The 20,088-nt window shown below is 39.2% G+C and overlaps 1 protein-coding gene across 1 annotated transcript in view; it reads left to right on the forward strand.

The window, feature by feature from the left end:
* Positions 1-6,057: 6,057 nt before the first annotated feature.
* The window catches only part of edl (ETS-domain lacking), a 71,265-nt gene continuing 57,234 nt past the window's right edge, over positions 6,058-20,088 (forward strand). The window contains exon 1 of the mRNA XM_083121047.1: positions 6,058-6,133. The gene's annotated coding sequence lies outside the window, so the exon portion shown is untranslated. The remainder of the gene's footprint in view (positions 6,134-20,088) is intronic.

Here is a 20,088-nt window from a genome sequence, read left to right on the forward strand (position 1 = left end):
AAAACGAGGCTAAATGAAAATACAACTAGTAATTAGAGAGGGCGGGAGGTTGAGACGCACTGAGCCTTACTGAAGCAGACAGAGGCCACTTCGACGGGAAGAAGGCAGGGTGGCGGAAAGATATGACAAGCCGCAAGTGGTCAGACTGCCCCACCCTAATTCTTCCCTCCTGGAGGAGGCTACAGACGAAAATTTCAGTGTCAGGAATTCGAGCTTGTTAGGTCTCCGGCGTTGCCATCTCAATATTTTTTCACTAAACTTAGGTCTTTCCGCGACGCAAGGTCGATAAACATTTCATATTGCGTACGTTGATTTCGTAACAATTATAATCACAATTATTTAACCTTCTCGTGTGGAGTTCACGTTAACAATAGAAAAACTTTACGCAAAACGTAAGATTGTTTCCAATAAAACATAACTGTATCGATGTTTTGAAAGAACGCATGCCACATGGGTTTAATTTTGACAAAACACAAAAACCCTTTTAAAACAAAAATAGACAGAATAAACGTGTTTTGGTGCTTATTGTCCGTCTATAAACTGATATCATATATTTAAAAAAAACAATGTTAAATTTGATGTCCGTATGTTATTTGTCCTTGTATTAAATTCATGACAAGAGTTTTTGCAGTGTGATCACTCTCATCAGTGATCAGCTATCACAGACAAGATTCAATTATCATATTCTAGATACTTATAAAGACATTGTACAGTGGGATCCATGAGTATTGCCGTGTAAATTGTCCATGACTGTTTTCAATATTTTTTCTCTTATATCCTATGTGTTTTTAAGCGCTGGATTTTTATGTATGTTAGTGCAGAAGTTGTCAACAGATTATTTTGAGTTTTCATTTAATTCTTGAAGCTCTTATTGGGTCAAATAAAGTTCACGAACATGGTGATGGACAATTTGAACGGTAATACTCATGGATCACACTGTACAGTCGTAACCTAGAAATTTGTGCTTGTCATTTTCTTTACTTTCACTTTTGGCTGATCGCGACGATGAGGATGAAGAATGATTTGATGGAATTAATGAACGCAGACTCAGAAAGAATACTCCCAATGTCCAGGTCGGGGCTCGAACCCGTAGTCGGGACAGAGTTATAACAGAATTAAAAATAATAAAGAAAATATTGCTTGGAATCAACAAATCACATTTTGTTAAACCTTTTGATAACCACGAACCGAAAAATTGGCAGCCTTTACTAAATCTGGAAATTGTACTAGTTTTTTAGCAACTCTAGGCCTAAGCAATTACCGAAACGATTTGGTTCTGGTAAACAATCATTTGCTTGCCACCCTTTTAAATAAGTTGATTGATGTATTGATTTTGTGTTTTAAGTCCACTTTATGCACAGTAAGGCTGGACCTACAGTTTAAAGTGGGATCCGAACCGCTATGTGCCTCCACCGGGTATCGAACCCGGGACCCCTTTATTGCAAGGCGACGACGCAACCACTGCGCCATCGAGGAGCCCTATTTAAATAAGTATTTGGTGGTAATAAGATATTTCTATGGTAATCTAAACAAACGTTTAATTGTACAGTCAACGGCCAAGAAAATAGTAGGCAAATTGTTAATCACTATTTTCATTATTTTTTTATTGCATACACTGTTTTGTTTCAAGGAATGGAATTCTGCTGATGCAAATCAGATGATGTCCCATGATGGTTGATGTTTTTATTTCAGTTCATAATCTTCATTGAGGAAAACACTTGAATGAAAATTGTGGTATACAATTCGTCGTTGCGTGCACTAACGCTTGATCGCAAGAGAGCAAATATTTTCTCGTTCTGTTCGAAAGAATTAATCTCTGGTACAGTGGGATCCTTGAGTATTATCGTGCAAATTGTCCATGACTATTTTCATTCATTTTTCCCTTACATCCTGTGTGTTTTTAAGCGATAGATTTTTATGTATACTGGTGCAGAAGTTGTCAAAAGCTTGTTTTGAGTTCTCTTTTAATTGTTGAAGCTCATATTGGGTCAAATAAAAGTGCACGAACATGGTGATGGACAATTTGCACGGTAATACTCATGGATCCCACTGTACCAGACGTAAAATATATTCCTATATCAAAATAAATAAAATAAAATGTATCTTGATTATTATTATGTTTATTTAATTTTTTTCATGACAGCAAGTTATGCTTGCAGCCTTTTTTTATTAAATTTGAACCTCCTTCCAATTCTACAAATGTACGAGAAGCACAATTAAATAATAGTACTATGATTTTTTTCTGGAAAGAAAGGTTCCGGTACTCTTCAACATGGTTTGTTGTTCTATTTCATCATAATAACTACTCAAAATATTGACTCCCTCAACTTAAAAAAACATTTAAAAAATTACACATGATTAAGTTCAGTTACTACATTTTTGTTATGAAGCCATACCGCAAATCATGATGTCATGTGCAGTAATTGCACTGCTATAGCGGGTGTTAGATGATTTGATTGATGTGTACAGTTTGAAGAAAGAAAAACGTAAAATGACTATGTGTTGAGTCAACAGTTACTGCTGAGGCATCAAAAGAACTTTTCAATTTAATTTTTCTAAAATTTCTGAAGCTTAATATTGTACCGTAACTTTTTTAAAGTAATACGAGTATTGTATCAATAAAAAAATAATGAAATGCGAAATGCAATAATCGTACTGTTTTGCTTCTTTTAAAACTGAAAACCAATATACCAATTAATATTTGTTTATTTAAGCGACGAAATTTAACATTTTCAAATCTAAATGGCCTAGAACTCAGTGTTTTTAATTTCCGGGGGATGGCCCCGGACCCCTTATAAACTAGGGGATATTCAATAACCCTCAGGAACATCATATGCTTCACCCAGAGTCTGCCCTCCCAAAACAAAAGCTCAAACTCCGCCCATGCGGCTACGGGGTATGGTTGCGTAAGCACTGGTAATAATATAATAATAGTAGTAGTAGTAGTAGTAGTAGTATAGTTCTTTAACCGCCTCCACTTTAGGCACATGCAAGAACTAACCCTTCATTCTTTCGTTGCAAAAATTACAAACGAACGCTACACTGTGCCCCACCCAGAATGGAAACTACCACATTTGCCGACTACGAGACTCGTAGAGCTTCCCTGCTTTTGTCCTTTGCCTTGAGAAAGTTTTTGTTTACAAATGTACACATTCAATCGAACCTGTAATACGTCCTTCCGCGTTACGCAACGATAATGCATTTAGGTACTCAGTTTTGAAAGCGCCTCTCTCAAGGCCTTGGCTAGGGGCATTGCTTACGTACAATATGCGTTATTTCGTTCTTCGTGCTTCTCGGGCCGTTGCATTGCGTCAGGTTTACCTTGAATGGCCTCCGATGTTGCAGCTTCAAACAGTTCTAGGAGTAGGGCGGGATTCTGGCAATTAATATCGAATATTGAACCAAGCATCGAGTTTCGAATTCAGGATGGGGATTTCCAAGCTTCGAAACTCCGTCAAGGAAAACAGGGATCGGATATCAAAATTTGCATTCAGAAAGAAAACAAGGATTTGGAATTCGGACATCGAGATTAGAGATCGACTTACGTTGCGAAGTGCAACTTTCGACCATGAATTTAAGGGACCTTTCCGAATTTTGGCATTGAATTTACGAGAGATTTTGCACATTTTTAGCAGTGCGGCGTCACTCCGGCAGATGATCGTGGAATGGATAATATTAAACAAAAAAATTAATTTACTTTTTGTATTAACATCAAGGCCACAATACAGAATAACATTTTACAAATTTGCATGTTTCTTAGTCCTGATCTACATGTATTTGTCCACTGATGTTGCAGAACCAAGCATTTCTTTTAAATTTTAAAATCTCTGTACAGTACAACTATACTCACAATTAATTGCTTTGTACGGATCGCATAACTCCTATTATATCTGAATGAATTTAAATTTCGCGATCTTCATTGCTAATGAAATATACGTATATACGGGAGTAATAGAATGCCAATACGGGATTCGGGAGGATAAAAAAAAATAGCTTTAATAAGGGAATTCCCGGGAAATACGGGAGAGCTAGTCACCTTATGATTTACACAGCGCGCTACAACGCCAGGGGTTCCGGGTACGAATCTTGGTGCAGGCGTTCCTTTTGAGTGTCCCTTCATCAATTTCATCATATCATCACTGATCGTCATCATCGCGATTAGCCAAAAGTGTCAAAAAAGTGACTGAGATGGTACCTTTAAGAAGTCCGTTGATGGTTCCTTCCATGCTTTGGTTAACGGCGTTAATTGCACCAAACAAAAAATTTTCCTGTGCGATTGCCTAATATGAAACTGCATTTTGGAGTAATTTTGAGGACACGAGATGGTAACACTGACAGTTCCCAAGACGAAGAGCCTGTTTCGTGGAGAAGAAAACCTCCTTTGACACAGAGTCAACCGGGGGTCCTGTCAGCTTTTCCCTCTGCTGGACCGGAAGCCACACACAAAGCGAATAGGAATGGAACAACCATTTTTTAAAATGGTTGCCTAAACCAATAGAGGAGAGAATGATGGCATTGTTAAACCCCGACAAGAAACCATCATCATTTCCGCCGTGGCTGAGAAGAAATATCAGTTGGCAGTTGGCAGTCTCTGAGTGCTTCTGTCACAGTGCTTGTTAAGAGAGAGTAATTGAGTATTAATCGGTCCCTTTTGTTATCGCACTGTAACACTCCGCAATTTTAATATATATAGGGTGTTTCAAAATAACAACAATAAAATTTAGAGATAATACCGAGACGATAATATGCAGGCGAGACAGTGATTTTTCAGTAATGCTGTTCCAGTATGGTGATTTTTAGCTAATTTATCGATGCAATCATTATTGTGTGCCTTCCCGATGATGTAGTGCGTAACGTTGTCGTCTTGTAATTAATAGGTCCCAGTTCCGATACTTAGTGGAAGCACAGAATGGTTCAATTTCCAGTTTAAACTGTAGGTCCAGTCTCGATTAAGCTATCTCTGCACAAAGTGGACTTAAAAAACTAACTTATGAAACTAAATTTGTACTAAAAGTCTTTGGTCATTAGGTCTGAAGGTCCTCATTGTTTGCGCCTCCTCATCTGTTTTATAATTCCATGAGGCAATAATGCAAACATAAAAGATAAGATAAAATTGGTATCTTGTCTTGTTCTGATCAATGTAGGCCTATGTGAAAAAAAGGGGTTGGCTCCGTTAGTGCTATTGAAATTACAGGACGCTTCAGGTTTCAAGACAGTTTATCGATTTCTTTACAAAATCGAAAAACACTTGAAAAATGCAACCCAAAATCGCTTTCATAAAATGTCACTTTTTCAAAACCCAGTGGGGGGTTATCAGCACCACACTGTGTCCACCCTCCACACCCAGACCTAGATTTAGGGGCTTGGGGGCTACAGCCCCGGGCGTTCATCTACAAAACGACTTCCATTTCGGAAATATTGCTTTTTAAAAGACCGGAAAGAAAATATTAAAAATATAGAAATATAACTGACATAACTTGCTCTGAATGTTCTAACTGTTTTTTTGTTTTTTTTACAAGGGAGCCTCCCAATGTTGTTAGTACCGGGCACCGGGGCTCCATAATGCCCACACCTCTCTTTATGCGCGACGCGAGTAATGTCTCGGTCGACTGCTTTCTTCTTGACATTGAAATTTGTCTAGTTGGTGGGATGGTAAAAATTACTTACTTGCTCACCTTGGAATCAATATGTCTAAGAAGTTAACCTTTAAAACGTAAACATGTTGTTATTTTAACAAAAACAGCTTGACCTTTATCCTAAATAAGAGATTTAGGTTGCAGGACAGTAGCACTGAAAAAAAAAACACGTAAAATAGCTAAACAGCTGTTTCAGCCCATAGCTCGTGGGGTGGGATACGAGGGAGAGTCGTGTGCCTGCCACTTGCGGCGCTGCATTCGCGACAGATTGCCGCCGAGTTCAGAACCCATTTTTGCAGCACGCTTACCACAGAAGTTCTCGGGGGGAAAAAGCGGGGGAGGAAAGCAGAGGTGGAAGGGGGTGAAGGAAGCGACAGACATTCGATCGCTTCCGGAGGACATTTCCAGCAATTCTGTTACCCTGTCACGCGAGCAGGTCTAATTTTGTGCGTCACCATTCTTTTAGGTAATCACCAGGATCAAGAACCATCTCATAGGTAAGTACAAGTACAGTGCATAACGTTCTTGAATTGAATAATTTATGTATATACTTTTGTGTTTCCAATCCTTTAAAAAAAAACAGGATTGGCGGTATTGCTAAGACAATGTTTTTACAGAGCTTTTGGTTGATTGACTGATTTAGTTTACGAGTATTTTACTTCGTTTTTCTGCCACTTTTGGCTAATCGCGAAGGTGAGGATGAATGGTGATAAGACAGATGAAGGGACGATCACAAACATATAGGGACGACCAGGCACGTATCCAAGGGGGGGCTTAGGGTTCTCGCCCCCCCGAAAGTTTTAATTTTACACTAGATAAAATGAGGTTTTTCGTTCCTTGTGGTGTGAAATAAAATAAAATGAGGATAATTTAAGGAGACAAATAATTATCGAGGAAAGACGGAGAATGTTCTGTAACCCTATTATTGATAATAGCACGTATCCAAGTTGGGAATCAGGGGGATCGAGCCCCCTCCTCCAGGAAAATTTTCAGTTTACACTAGATAAAATTAGGTTTTTGGCTTCTTGCATAATGTGACAATTATTTAAGGAGAGAAATAATTTTCGAGGCAAAACGGGGAATGTTCTATAACTCTGTTATTATTAATAGCGCGTATCCAAGGTGGGGATCAGAGGGCTCGAACCGCCCCTTCAGGAATTTTTTCAGTTTACACTACATAAAATTATGTTTTTCTTTTCTTGAATAATGTGACGATAATTTAAGGAGATACATAATTATAAAGACAAGAATGTTCTATAACCCTGTTATTGTCAATAGCATGTATCCAAGGTGGTGATCAGGGTGCTTGAGCCCCCCCCCCACACACACACACACACAAACAGGAAATTTTCAGTTTACACTACATAAAAATATGTTTCTGTCTTCTTGAATACTGTGACGATAATTTAAGGAGATTCGTAATTATAAAGACGGAGAATGTTCTATATAACCCTGTTGTTGCTAATTTTGGTGTTGTCGCAGCGAACTTTTTGAAAGCTGGACAACAAAGGTAGCGCCACAAGTAGGACGATTCGTTGTAATTTTTAATCTCTGGAAAGCGCGAGAAGGAACGTCCTTGAATATGAGAAGGAGTCGAACTACTGGCAATATTTATGAATCGTTTTATCTGCGGAACGTTCTAGAATATAATGTGGATATAAATATGCGGCTTTAATTTTCCGGTTGATCTGTACAACAGAATCGGTTAATGAGACTTCAGAATTTTCAGCATATGGCAATTCATACAGTCGATTAGTGATCTGTGAGTGTCCATTGCTTGCTTTGTAATATTTAGTGATTCGAAAATAAAAAGGACTGAATATCGTAAAGTAACGAAGTCTACTATTTCGGGTCCAAAGCTGAAGACATTGACGACAGCGGAAGTTCCGGAGCCTCAGTGTAGTGCAGCTAGTTCAGGTCGAGGGCCGAAGAGATCGAAGGTCTCTCTCTCTAAAGTGAATATTTCAGCGGTTTATTAAAACAGAAGTAAGCTTCACAGATCAACTGAAAATCAAAGTTTTGAGTGATGATTTAGTTGTGCCCGAACAAAATTTCATGTATGCAGTCCGAGAATTTCATGGCATAAAAGAAATAATTTTGTTTAAGTCTACTAGGTTCGCACACACACAAATACTTAACTACCATGAAGGGACAGCCGAAAATTTTATGAATGTCGAGAAGAGAAAGCAAGAAGATGTTGCATATGTAGTTATTTTAACGGAAATTGCAGGCTCTACCAGGACCCGAATCAGGGCTCTGGCATACCATGCCATTGCTCTACCAACTGAGCCACCGAGCCACCATTGACTTCGACTGAGTTTGCGCTAAAATGTATAGGCTACATAGTACATGTTCTGTGTATGTCAAATTGTAAAATGTTACCAGTTTTATTAACAAGCACAGAAAATAAAGGGGAAAGAAGAAATCTGAGGGGCATTCCCACCGGTTGAGGAGACATTTTTCTTCGGTGGTCAATACGAGCTACCGCTTCGAGGTGACGATGACAGTGGCATACTAAGGGAGATTTCACACCGTGTAGCCTGAGGATTTCACAAGTCGAACGTTGGTTTGTGAGGCCTTTTGTGTCGCGTTTTTGTTGATTGGCTCATTCCATACGTCATGTATCGCGTATCCCTTCGGTCTGAAATCTACTTAAGTCTTGAAGATCCAAGTCACAAGGATGGAAAATTAGGGCTTTGTTAAGGTTAGGTGCGAAGGCAGGCGAAAGCACCCTAAAGGATAATTTCCAAACTTGCAGGAAGAACGCATTTTACCTAAGTCTAACTAACTAACTCCCTAGCCTTCTTAAACCCGAAAGTTCATGGCTGCAGCAACACAGGCCTTCCATCTTTCCCTATCTTGAGCAAGTTCTATATACTCTTTTCCATCCCTACCGATTTCCCTTAGGTCCATCTCAATGTTATCCCACCATCTTCGCCTTGGCCTTCCTACAGGTCTCTTACCATCAGGTTTCCCAACAAGAATCCTGTGATTCTTCGATGTTGCGTTGCTAAGCTCAGTTCAGTTGAGTTAATTGAGTTAATTAGTTATTAAATTAGCAGCCCGTGACTAAATATGGCGCCCGAACATGCGACGAGTAGGCGAATAGATTAGTAGGCATATAAAAGTTGCCCGAACAAGCGACGAATAGGCAAATAGAAGAGTAGGCAAATAGGAAGCAAATAGGAATTAGGCTCGTAGAACGATGTTACAGGCAGGCTAGTAAGGAACCTGGAGGTCACGAGTATTCTAATTAGTTGCTTATCTACTCAATGTGAATTTTATTAAGTTTGATTGTAATGGTTAACAATCAGTTATGTCTATTACCCAAGGGAATTTAATACTTGTTTTTAAAAAGATAGTCTTCAGCCTACGAATGTCTACGACAGGGTACCAGAATTTAACGCTAAGGGGGAACTGAGATTTTTTTTGTTGAAAGTTAAATAATTGCAACCTGTAACTGAAAATCCTGATAAGAATCTATAAAGACGTGTTCATTTAAAGTATTAATGTGTAATTTGTACGGTGATTTTAATTAACTGAATATGCAATCGATGTGTAGCTAGAACCATTTTGTGTGTTTTTTATGGTGTAATAGTGAAATACTTTGTTGCGACTATAGCATTTTTCCATAGCAGAATTATTAGAGCATTTTATTATTTTATTAACAATGGGCGTTATTAACTTCGGACGATAAAGGACAAAAGGACACGCGTTACGACACACGGAAGCAGGTCAGGGGTGCGATCCCCGGGATCTGAAACCAGAAACCAGGAAAAGAATTTTGATATCTTTTTCCTTCGGCGATAGCCAGCCACGAGAAGAAGAAGAAGAAGAAGAAGATTGGCATGCAAAGGACCACTCGTCTCCGCAAGAGATTAAACAATACCATGGACCGCCCAGGGTTTGAGCATTCTACAGATACAGGCGTTTCGTCAGCCGGCAACGTTGATAAGGATCTAGGGAAAGATCAGTCGGTAACAGGGTTGCCAGTTCCAGAGAAGATGGACGTGCAGGCCATGTTCTCTCAGCTAATCAGCTATAGTAGTGTATATTGGTTGTTTCAAAATAGTACTTAGTAGGTATGGTCTTTTTTTACCAATTGAATATCACTTTTTGACATATTTTGACAATTTTTTGTCGATGTTTTAGCGTTTAGCGATGTTTTAGTACAAATTTTCACTATACTCATTTTTCCCCCACTCGTACTTGGTAGGTATATCATGATGTTACGTGATACAACTTAACCTATCCTTTTTTTACGATTATTTAATTTTTTTACGATCCTAAGTGATATAACTTAACCTATCATTTTTTTTATTTAGGTACTGTTTGAACGTTATTATTTGAGGATCATATTTTGTAGGTATTTTTTTTCATCAATCGAATATAAGTTTTTGACATATTTTGACAATTTTTTGTCGATGTTATAGCGTTTAGCGATGTTTTAGTACAAATTTTCACTGCACTCATTTTTCCCCCACTCGTACTTGGTAGGTATATCACGATGTTACGTGATATAACTTAACCTATCTTTTTTTTTACGATTTTTTTAATTTTCTTACGATCCTAAGTGATATAACTTAACCTATCATTTTTTTTATTTACGCACCGAACTAACCTACAAGGGGGACTCCGTTTGTTTTAATATTTCAGTATTATAAGGTTTTCACAAATTTTATATAACCTAAAATGTGTTGGATGTTGATTTTTAGTATGTGGCAATTTTTTATGAATTTAAAACTGCTCTGTGACCCTCTCGTTCTTCACGTCGTAGGCGAAGGACTTCTCTGCAATCAGGATGACACTGCATAGGGTATCCTCGGGCAAGGCATCGTGGAACTCGCAAACACCCACTCTACAAAAATTCTACTATATGATCTTTCACTGGCTAAGCTAACCTACAAATAGGAATTGGTAGCACTGACTTATAAACCCACTGGGTCTTCTTGGCATGTTTTTTCATGATGTGTTGCCAGGCTATTGGGCATCTTGGCGTATACAATGTATATATTTTTGAGGGGGAGGGGTTATAGCTTTTTATGCTGTACGAATACTAAAAACTTGACAGTGACAACCAACAGAGTAGGTAAACCTACATGCAGAAACTGGCAACACTAGTTTCTGACAGTGAATTTGAAATAAAATATTAAACAAAATACATGAGTAAGCACTGTGATTACAAATAATACCAGTGTTATGCCCCCAACTCCAACTGGGCAACTGGGGGAAATAATTGTACAACAATTTGTACCTAATTGTACAATACTTGTACCTAATTGAGAGGGCCTTCTCGTAACTTACTTCATGCACAATTTATATGATTTTACAACTGTGAAAAGAAAGCATATGTGTTCTGTATGCACATATTCATTCTTATTTTTCGAAGTTGAATGGAAGCACGTGTTTTTTACGCTCTCGTAATACTGACCTTGCCCCAGTGATTTTAAATTGCTTCCATCCGGTTTTTTTTTCTGTGCTATTTCCGCGTGCACGCAACATTCGCTTTCAATAGTTTAATGAAATACAGAAGGAGTGTTAGTTTAGCAGGCTCCGAGTTTTACAATTTATTAAATTAAACAATAATTTATGTAAGAATATACTTGTACTTACCGAACACAAAATAATAAAAGCACATGTGAATCTTTGCGTGCGTTCATGTTATATGACGACTGAGTAAGAAATAATGTTGACTCCCCGAAAGATAAAAGTTCCTGGTTCGACATCAGATGCATGCAAATTTTATGTTTTGCTCTCCAAAATCTTGATTTCTATGTTTGTGCTATTTGCCATACAGCAGAGGAGAAGAGGGGAGAGGGGAGGGGAGGGGGTACTATTAGCGCCATCTATTAGCAAACAATAGAAATAAAAAAGTAGGGTCAAACTTTTTCAACACCCAAAAATTTTAAACGTCCTCGTTTAGTAATACGATCAGCAGAAGACGTTTGAAAGAGTACTCTTAGTCGAGAAAGCTAATTGCTAGGGCCCATATATTGCTAAAATGTTCTTTGATTTGCATATTTCTCATACCGCCATATGTTGTTCTAGTTGACTTCTTCCAAAAAAATGCTAATTAGCGAGAGTTAATTAAGCAAGGCAAGTAAAAGAAGCAAATAGGACAATATGTGGCGGCGTGGAAATATGTAAAAATTCGACTCGATTCGAATTAAAATTGGAGGATATTTTGCATTTTTTTCCTATAATGTACAAAACATTTACCGTACATAATCTTTTCTATTTACAACAGTATAAAATAAGAGGAGTGTGTGACAATATCCATATTAATTAGGAAGGTATGTTGTATGCTAGGTTAGCTAATTGTGTCTTCACTGTATAGAGGAAAGATGGAAAAAGAGAGCTCTACAAAAACTAACGCTCTTAACAATATTGAACGCCCCCGTGAAAATTATATATAAATAAGGCATAAGCGTATTATCTGCTTTCATGTCGGATTTTCCCGACCTGTGAGCTGTAGTGTTTAGGCGACAAGCGGCTCGCTCAAATATTATACCGTTGACAATATTGAACGCCCCCGTGAAAATTATATATAAATAAGGCATAAGCGCATTATCTGCTTTCATGTCAGATTTTACCGACCTGTGAGCTGTAGTGTTTAGACGACAAGCGGCTCGCTCAAATATTATACCGTTGACAATATTGAACGCCCCCGTGAAAATTATATATAAATAAGGCATAAACGTATTATCTGCTTTCATGTCAGATTTTCCCGACCTGTGAGCTGTAGTGTTTAGACGACAAGCGACGCGCTCAAATATAATACCGTTGACAATATTGAACGCCCGAGAAAATTATATATAAATAAGGCATAAGCGTATTATCTGCTTTCATGTCAGATTTTCCCGACCTGTGAGCTGTAGTGTTTAGACGACAAGCGGCTCGCTCAAATATAATACCGTTGACAATATTGTACGCCCCGTGAAAATTATATATAAATAAGGCATAAGCGCATTATCTACTTTCATGTCAGATTTTCCCGACCTGTGAGCTGTAGTGTTTAGGCGACAAGCGGCTCGCTCAAATATAATACCGTTGACAATATTGTACGCCCCGTGAAAATTATATATAAATAAGGCATAAGCGCATTATCTACTTTCATGTCAGATTTTCCCGACCTGTGAGCTGTAGTGTTTAGGCGACAAGCGACGCGCTCTAATATGATACCGTTGACAATATTGAACGCCCCGTGAAAATTATATATAAATAAGGCATAAGCGTATTATCTGCTTTCATGTCAGATTTTCCCGACCTGTGAGCTGTAGTGTTTAGGCGACAAGCGACGCGCTCTAATATGATACCGTTGACAATATTGAACGCCCCGTGAAAATTATATATAAATAAGGCATAAGCGTATTATCTGCTTTCATGTCAGATTTTCCCGACCTGTGAGCTGTAGTGTTTAGGCGACAAGCGACGTGCTCTAATATGATACTGTTGACAATATTGAACGCCCCGTGAAAATTATATATAAATAAGGCATAAGCGTATTATCTGCTTTCATGTCAGATTTTCCCGACCTGTGAGCTGTAGTGTTTAGGCGACAAGCGACGTGCTCTAATATGATACTGTTGACAATATTGAACGCCCCGTGAAAATTATATATAAATAAGGCATAAGCGTATTATCTGCTTTCATGTCAGATTTTCCCGACCTGTGAGCTGTAGTGTTTAGGCGACAAGCGACGTGCTCTAATATGATACCGTTGACAATATTGAACGCCCGAGAAAATTCTATATAAAATAACATACCTGAAAATTATATTCACAGTAGATTCATTTTTTGAGTTTTGTAATTACCCCAAGAAATTCTATATAAAATAACATACCTGAAAATTGTATTTACAGTAGATTGAATTCTTGAGTTTTTGTATTCGCACACAAGAAATTCTATATAAATAACATACCTGAAATTCTATTTACAGTAGATTGAATTTTTGAGTTTTGTAATCACTCCAAGAAATTCTATATAAAATAACATACCTGAAAATTGTGTCGCTATATACTAGACTTTTTGATTTCTGTGATTTTGGAGAAAACAATGGCATCCACCACCAGTTTCAATCGTAAAAATGATAAAACTGAATGTGTTACTTGTGGGAAACTAATCTCAAGGAACAATTTATCGGTACACAGGGCAAGATGTAGCGAAACAGGTTCGAGAATTAATCGTTCGTTACCTTCTAAGCCCTGTGCTCGATGCGGAAAGATGATCAGCATTACAAATTTAAGTAAACATCTCAAAATTTGCAAACCATCGACCGAACAAGGAACATCGAAAAGGAAAATCGATAATTCAGAAACGGAAGCTTCCACTTCCAAGCAAATTAAATTATCTAATGAACGCAAACCAATTAGATCTGCATTTAACGACCAACTCCAGGATTTTTCAATTAAGTCAGAACCAGGTCGTGACATCCTTAGTTTCTTGGATGAAACGAAAACATCTGTACTAAATATTTTAAAAGATAAACTTGAAAACAACTCTATAAAAGTATACGTTGTTCTGTTTTCTGAATACAAGAAAGTTGGTGGCACAACAAGTATTTTTTATCATCGTACAAAAAACCAGACTCTTTATTTGGCGGACGTCGAAAATTTGGACAACTTCTATTATAAAGTTTCCAACGAGCTGGTTAAGAAACATGACGATTTCGAGGCTAAAGGGTCGGGATGGTCTCTATGTGGAAGTCCTCACACGTTAACTGTTTACGTGAATCAATTCTCGCCTCTTCGCGCCTCCAGCTACGTTCCTCTTCCACCGAACATTCAACACAAGAGGGCTGTGTTAAATATACAGAACAGCGATAACAAGTGTTTTCTCTGGTGTGTGTTGGCTGCACTGCATCCTGTTCATTGCAAAAATAATCCACAGTGGGTTGGACATTACAAACAATACGAGACCGATTTTCAAAGTGTAATGTCTGACATCGAATACCCGGTGACATTGTCGGATATAACAAAGTTCGAAAATTGTACAGGAAAACGCATCGCTATTAATGTGTATTCCTTCACGTCAGATAAATATCTCGTGCACCCTGTCAGGATAAGCGATATCGACGATGACGATGCCTGTGTAATAAATCTCCTTCTAATTTCAAACGAGGATGTTCATCACTACACGCTAATTCGTTCACTATCACGTTTGGTCAGAAGTCAATCAACCAAGCATAAACATTGCATCGAAGTTTGCCCGAGATGCCTAACCACGTTCGACGATCGTGACCGACGTGATCATCAAAATCTTCATAGTCGTCAAATTGCTATCGAGAAACTTGCTGAACATAAAATTTATTGCGGCGACAACAGACCGGCTAGAATGTTGATGCCCGAAACGAACGAAGTCGAAGAATTCAAAATGCACAAGGCATTGTTGGAACATCCCGCAATCATCGTCGCAGATTTCGAGGCGTTCCTCAAACCACTCTCCTACTGCGAACCGGATCCTGAAATTTCCTCCACAACGCCGTACCAGCTTCATCAACCTAATAGTTTCGGCTATGTTGTTGTGCGACGTGATAAAATAAATGAAGCATATATATACCGCGGGCCAAATGTAATCGAACACTTCCTGGAAAAAATGGTGGAGGAGGTTGAGGTAATTGGTAGCGTACTGCTTACATCAAAACCGATGGCACCTTTAACTGAAAATGAACTTCAAAATTACAATTCCACTGAGGTGTGTCCGGTATGTGATCAAAGTTTCACTGATGAGAACAAAAAAATATTCCACCACGATCATTTCAGCGGAAACTACATAGGTGGAATTTGCAACACGTGCAATCTTAAAATCCAGAAACCTAAATTCATCCCCATATTCTTTCACAACGGAAGCGGATATGATTTTCACCACCTGGTGAGACATCTTGGCTACGATCCGAAACGTATAGGTGTCTTGGCCGAGAATGAAGAACGCTACATTAGTCTCAGCAAGCAAGTGTCGATTCCGGGAACGAAAAATACAATCGAGATGCGCTTCCTGGATTCGTATAGATTTCTCTCTGCAAGTCTGGATGCTTTAGCGAACAAACTCACCGACGATCAATTTAAAATAACTAGAGCTAGTTTTCCCAACGTAGACATAGAACTCGTTAGACGTAAAGGAGTTTATCCTTACGAATATGTTAGTGATGGTTCTAAATTTAACGACGACGCTCTTCCACTTCCAAGAGAATTTTACAGCAGACTCAGAGAGAAAGGAATCGCGGAAGAAGAATACCAACACGCGCAACTCATGTGGGAGAAATTAGAATGTAGGACACTCGGAGACTACCACGACGCATACTTAAAACTGGACGTGACGATACTCGCGGATGTTTTTCAAGCGTTCAGGAAAACGGCAACGAATATTTATAAATTAGATCCAGCGTATTTCTACAGTCTACCGGGATTAGCGTGGTCGGCAATGTTATTCCAGACAAAGGTCAAGCTGGAACTGATATCGGACGTTGACATGTTACTTTTCATCGAAAGAGGGATACGAGGTGGAATGGTGCAATGCGTACAGAGACATGCAAAAGCTAATAACGTACACATGAAAGAAGATTACGATTCAAATCGAGCATCGAATTACATCTTCTACGCTGACGTTAATAATCTCTACGGACATGCCATGGTTCAGAAACTTCCTTACGGGGGATTCGAATGGTTAGATCCCACTTCGATAGACATTATTCATTTCGACGATAGCGAGTGTGGTTTCTTCGCAGAGGTAGATCTCCAATTCTCCGACCACCTGCACGACACGTTTTCGGATTTGCCTCCGACTCCCGAAATCAAATGTCCACCCGACTCGGTTCAAGACAAGCTTTTGTTAACATTGGACCCTAAACAGAGATACGTCGTCCACTACAAGAATCTCCGGTTTTTGATTGGGAAGGGTGTTCAGATAGTAAATGTTAGAAGAATACTAAAGTTTAAACATTCCACGTGGTTAAGACCTTACATAGAAACTAACACACAACATAGAACAGCTGCCACTTCCGATTTAGACAAGGACTTCTTTAAATTAATGAACAATGCGGTGTACGGAAAGACCATGGAGAATGTTAGAAAGCACGTAGACGTGAAATTAATTTCCGATAAGAATAAATGTCGGAAGTGGATAGCCGATCCTAGATTCAAGTCGAGAAAAATTTACAACGAGAATTTAGCACTTTTCAATCTACATATAAAATTGATGAAATTCAGAAAACCAATTTACGTTGGCGCAACGGTTCTCGACTTGTCGAAACTTTACATGTTCGAATTTCATTATGACGTGATGAAACCCTTCTACAATGATAAAATATCACTTTTGTACACGGACACCGACAGCTTCATTTACAGCATACAAACACCTAACCTATACGAAGACATAAAAAATCCTTCCATGCTTGAGTATTTCGATACTTCTGCGTACTCTCAACCCAACAGATTTGGAATTCCATCCCTCAACAAAAAAGTCCTAGGTAAACTGAAAGATGAATGTAACGGTGATATTATTGTCGAGTTCGCGGGTTTGCGTTCGAAGATGTATGCCATGAGAACAGAGAGTAGCGTCACGAAGAAAGCAAAAGGTGTGGGCAAAAATACGGTGGAGAACAAACTCACCTTCCACGATTACATCGATTGCCTTTACTCACAATCGACGATACTAAGCATAGAACAAAGAATCCAGAGCGTCGACCATATCATCACCACAAACAAAATTAGAAAAATTGCGCTGGATCCCGATGACGATAAGAGGTGCGTCCTCGAGTGTGGTATTCACACATTGCCTTGGGGACATCGTCGTTTAGAAATAAATAAGAATTGCGCACAGTGCAAATAATTAGCACTCACCACCACAAACAACAATTTTTACTAACTCAAAAAAAAAAACCTTTTGTTACTCAGTAAAAAAAACACTTTGACTGTCATTACAAAATAAAACTTTGACCGTATTCTTAAATAACCAGCATGCCTATGAACTTGTTCGGTTTCAAAAAACAGATCTTCATGGAAACTGCACCGTCCATACCAGATCATGAAGTCTTACCTTCCGTGTTACCTAAACTCAACGGTCTGTTGATCATTCACCTCAACAGCATTTGGACGAAACTGAATGACGATGTGGGCAAGATGTTTTATGTTTTTAATAACAATTTACATTTCTACGAAATTCCAATCGACGGGAAACTTCAAATCACCGTGAATCCGGAAAACGCAGGCGAAATCAAAATTTCTACCGGCAAGAACATTTTTCGAATCAAGCACGACAAGATGCTTTCTAACATTACGTACGATGTGTCTGCAGGAGATTATTTTTACATAGAACTCCTCGGAGATTACGACAAACTTATTCCTCTCTTCGTAGAATTACGAATCGTCTATCCTATTATAAATAACCGTTAACCAAAAATGCCTAACGACATTTTCGGCAACACCAAGCGTGTAGACCACGCAGAAGAGATTCTCATGTTGGACATTCGAGTTAAGAAGTTGAGGACCGATTTGATCGCTTTGCAGGAGACCTTAAACAAAAGTTTAGAGTCGGAAATCGCTACGCTCCAAACGCAATGTCTCGACCCCATTCTGAAAATCGATTCCGAACTGAAAACGCTCATAAAAAATTATGTCGACGTACCTTCTTACGACAACGTTCAAAATATACAGTTGAGCGTGGATTCGCTTCAAAATGATTTGGCCAAATTACAGCAATTTCAATCGAAAAATGAAGATTTGGAAAAATTGAAACTCGAAATCGAAGAACGAACTTCCGCAATAGAAAAGAATTTCTCTGAACTTCAAACCGTCGTGAACGATATAGACGCAGAACGCTTGCACGTCGTCGTTTCCAAATTACAAGAAGAATTCACCAGCACGTTGGAAGAAATTAAATCCAAGTTGCAGACTTTGGAAGATACAATGACGAACCTACCATCGTCGGACGAACTGCAGGTCATCGGTAAAAGCGTCGCGAACATAAAAATTCAATTGGAGGCCTATCAAGATTTCGAACACATTCAAACCACCATCGCCACGCTTCAGGCGTCCTTGGAATTGATCAACGAAGAAATTAAAAATATTCACGCTGAAGCGAGAGCGTTGACGAGCATTCAAGACACGTTGAGCACGGTTCAGCAGAAGATCGAATATTTAGAAAATTTGAACGTCGAAACGAATCTCGCTCATTTTCATCACGTACTCGACAACATACAGGGTGACTTGGAATCGTTACGGACGAGCGTGCCTTCGAGCGAAGATTTGGAAAAATTGAAAACGGCGGTGACGGCACTATCCGATTCGAACGACATCAAAAGTTCATTAAGCGATCTCGAGAGTAAAGTGGCCAATCTCCCCACCTCCAAAGAATTGCACGCTTTGAAAAGAAACATATCACGTATGCTGAAACGACTAGAAACGGAAACGGCGAACGTGGAACAGATTCGAGACGAAATTAGTTCGCTGGTGTCGACGCTGCCCACTTCCCAGAGCGTCGCCGACCTTCACACGCAGTTTACAGAGATGCGAAGCATCGTGAACGATCTTACCGAGAAGAGCTCGAAATTGAATCAAGTCGAGAACCTTCAGAACATCGTCGTCAACATCAGAGATCAAGTTGGAGTGCTGGAATCCACGCAGGAATCGACGCTGGCTTCTTTCGGTGCCAAGTTGCAAGAACTCAACGAAAACTACAAGCAGTTGAACGTGGAAGTGAAAATCAAACCGTCGTTTTCTGCCGTAACGGATACCATAGTCGAGCATTTGCTGCCCATCGAAAATAAACTCGGACAAGTTCACAGTAATCTGCTCGGTGTCGACACTAAATTCGCTAAACTGCATTCTCTGCAAGCCATCGAAATCAACAGCGTACCCAATCAACAGAGAATCTCCACGTTCGTCGAAGGTAACAAACTGTACATGTTGCATCCTTATCATCCGTACTACAAGTTTCTCCTCGATGGCACGATTCAGATAAACGAATTTTCGTACTGGTCTCACGGTAGAAAAGCTAGCGTTCCCACCATGACTTTGATATCGAATCGTGGTGTCCAGAAAGCAGGAAACATTCCTCTGGCACGTTGGAACGAAACGCGCAACATATATGAAATACACGAAGACGAAGATCTCACCGTTTTCGACGTGAGTGCCGGCGATAAGCTGATCATTCAAAACACGAGCGAAGTGCCACCGTCTTTGAATCCCATCACGCTGGTGCTTCTCTTGAAACGTAATCTCTAAAAAAAATGTCTAGGCAAGCCATCGTCGAAGAATTGCATAAACCTGCACGCCGTAACTACGAACGTTTGGCTGTGGTAACCAAGGGCATCGACGACCTCTGGCAAAGTGACCTCGTGGAGATGAGTAGCGGCAATTTGAAAAACGTACATAAATTGAACAAGGGCAACAAGTACCTCCTCACCGTCATAGACACATTTTCGAAATTCGCATGGGCTCTACCTTTGAAGGCGAAA

The sequence above is a fragment of the Lepisma saccharinum genome, chromosome 4 (genome assembly GCF_977018435.1).
Source record: "Lepisma saccharinum chromosome 4, izLepSacc3.1, whole genome shotgun sequence".
In the NCBI taxonomy this organism is placed as follows: Eukaryota; Metazoa; Arthropoda; class Insecta; order Zygentoma; family Lepismatidae; genus Lepisma; species Lepisma saccharinum.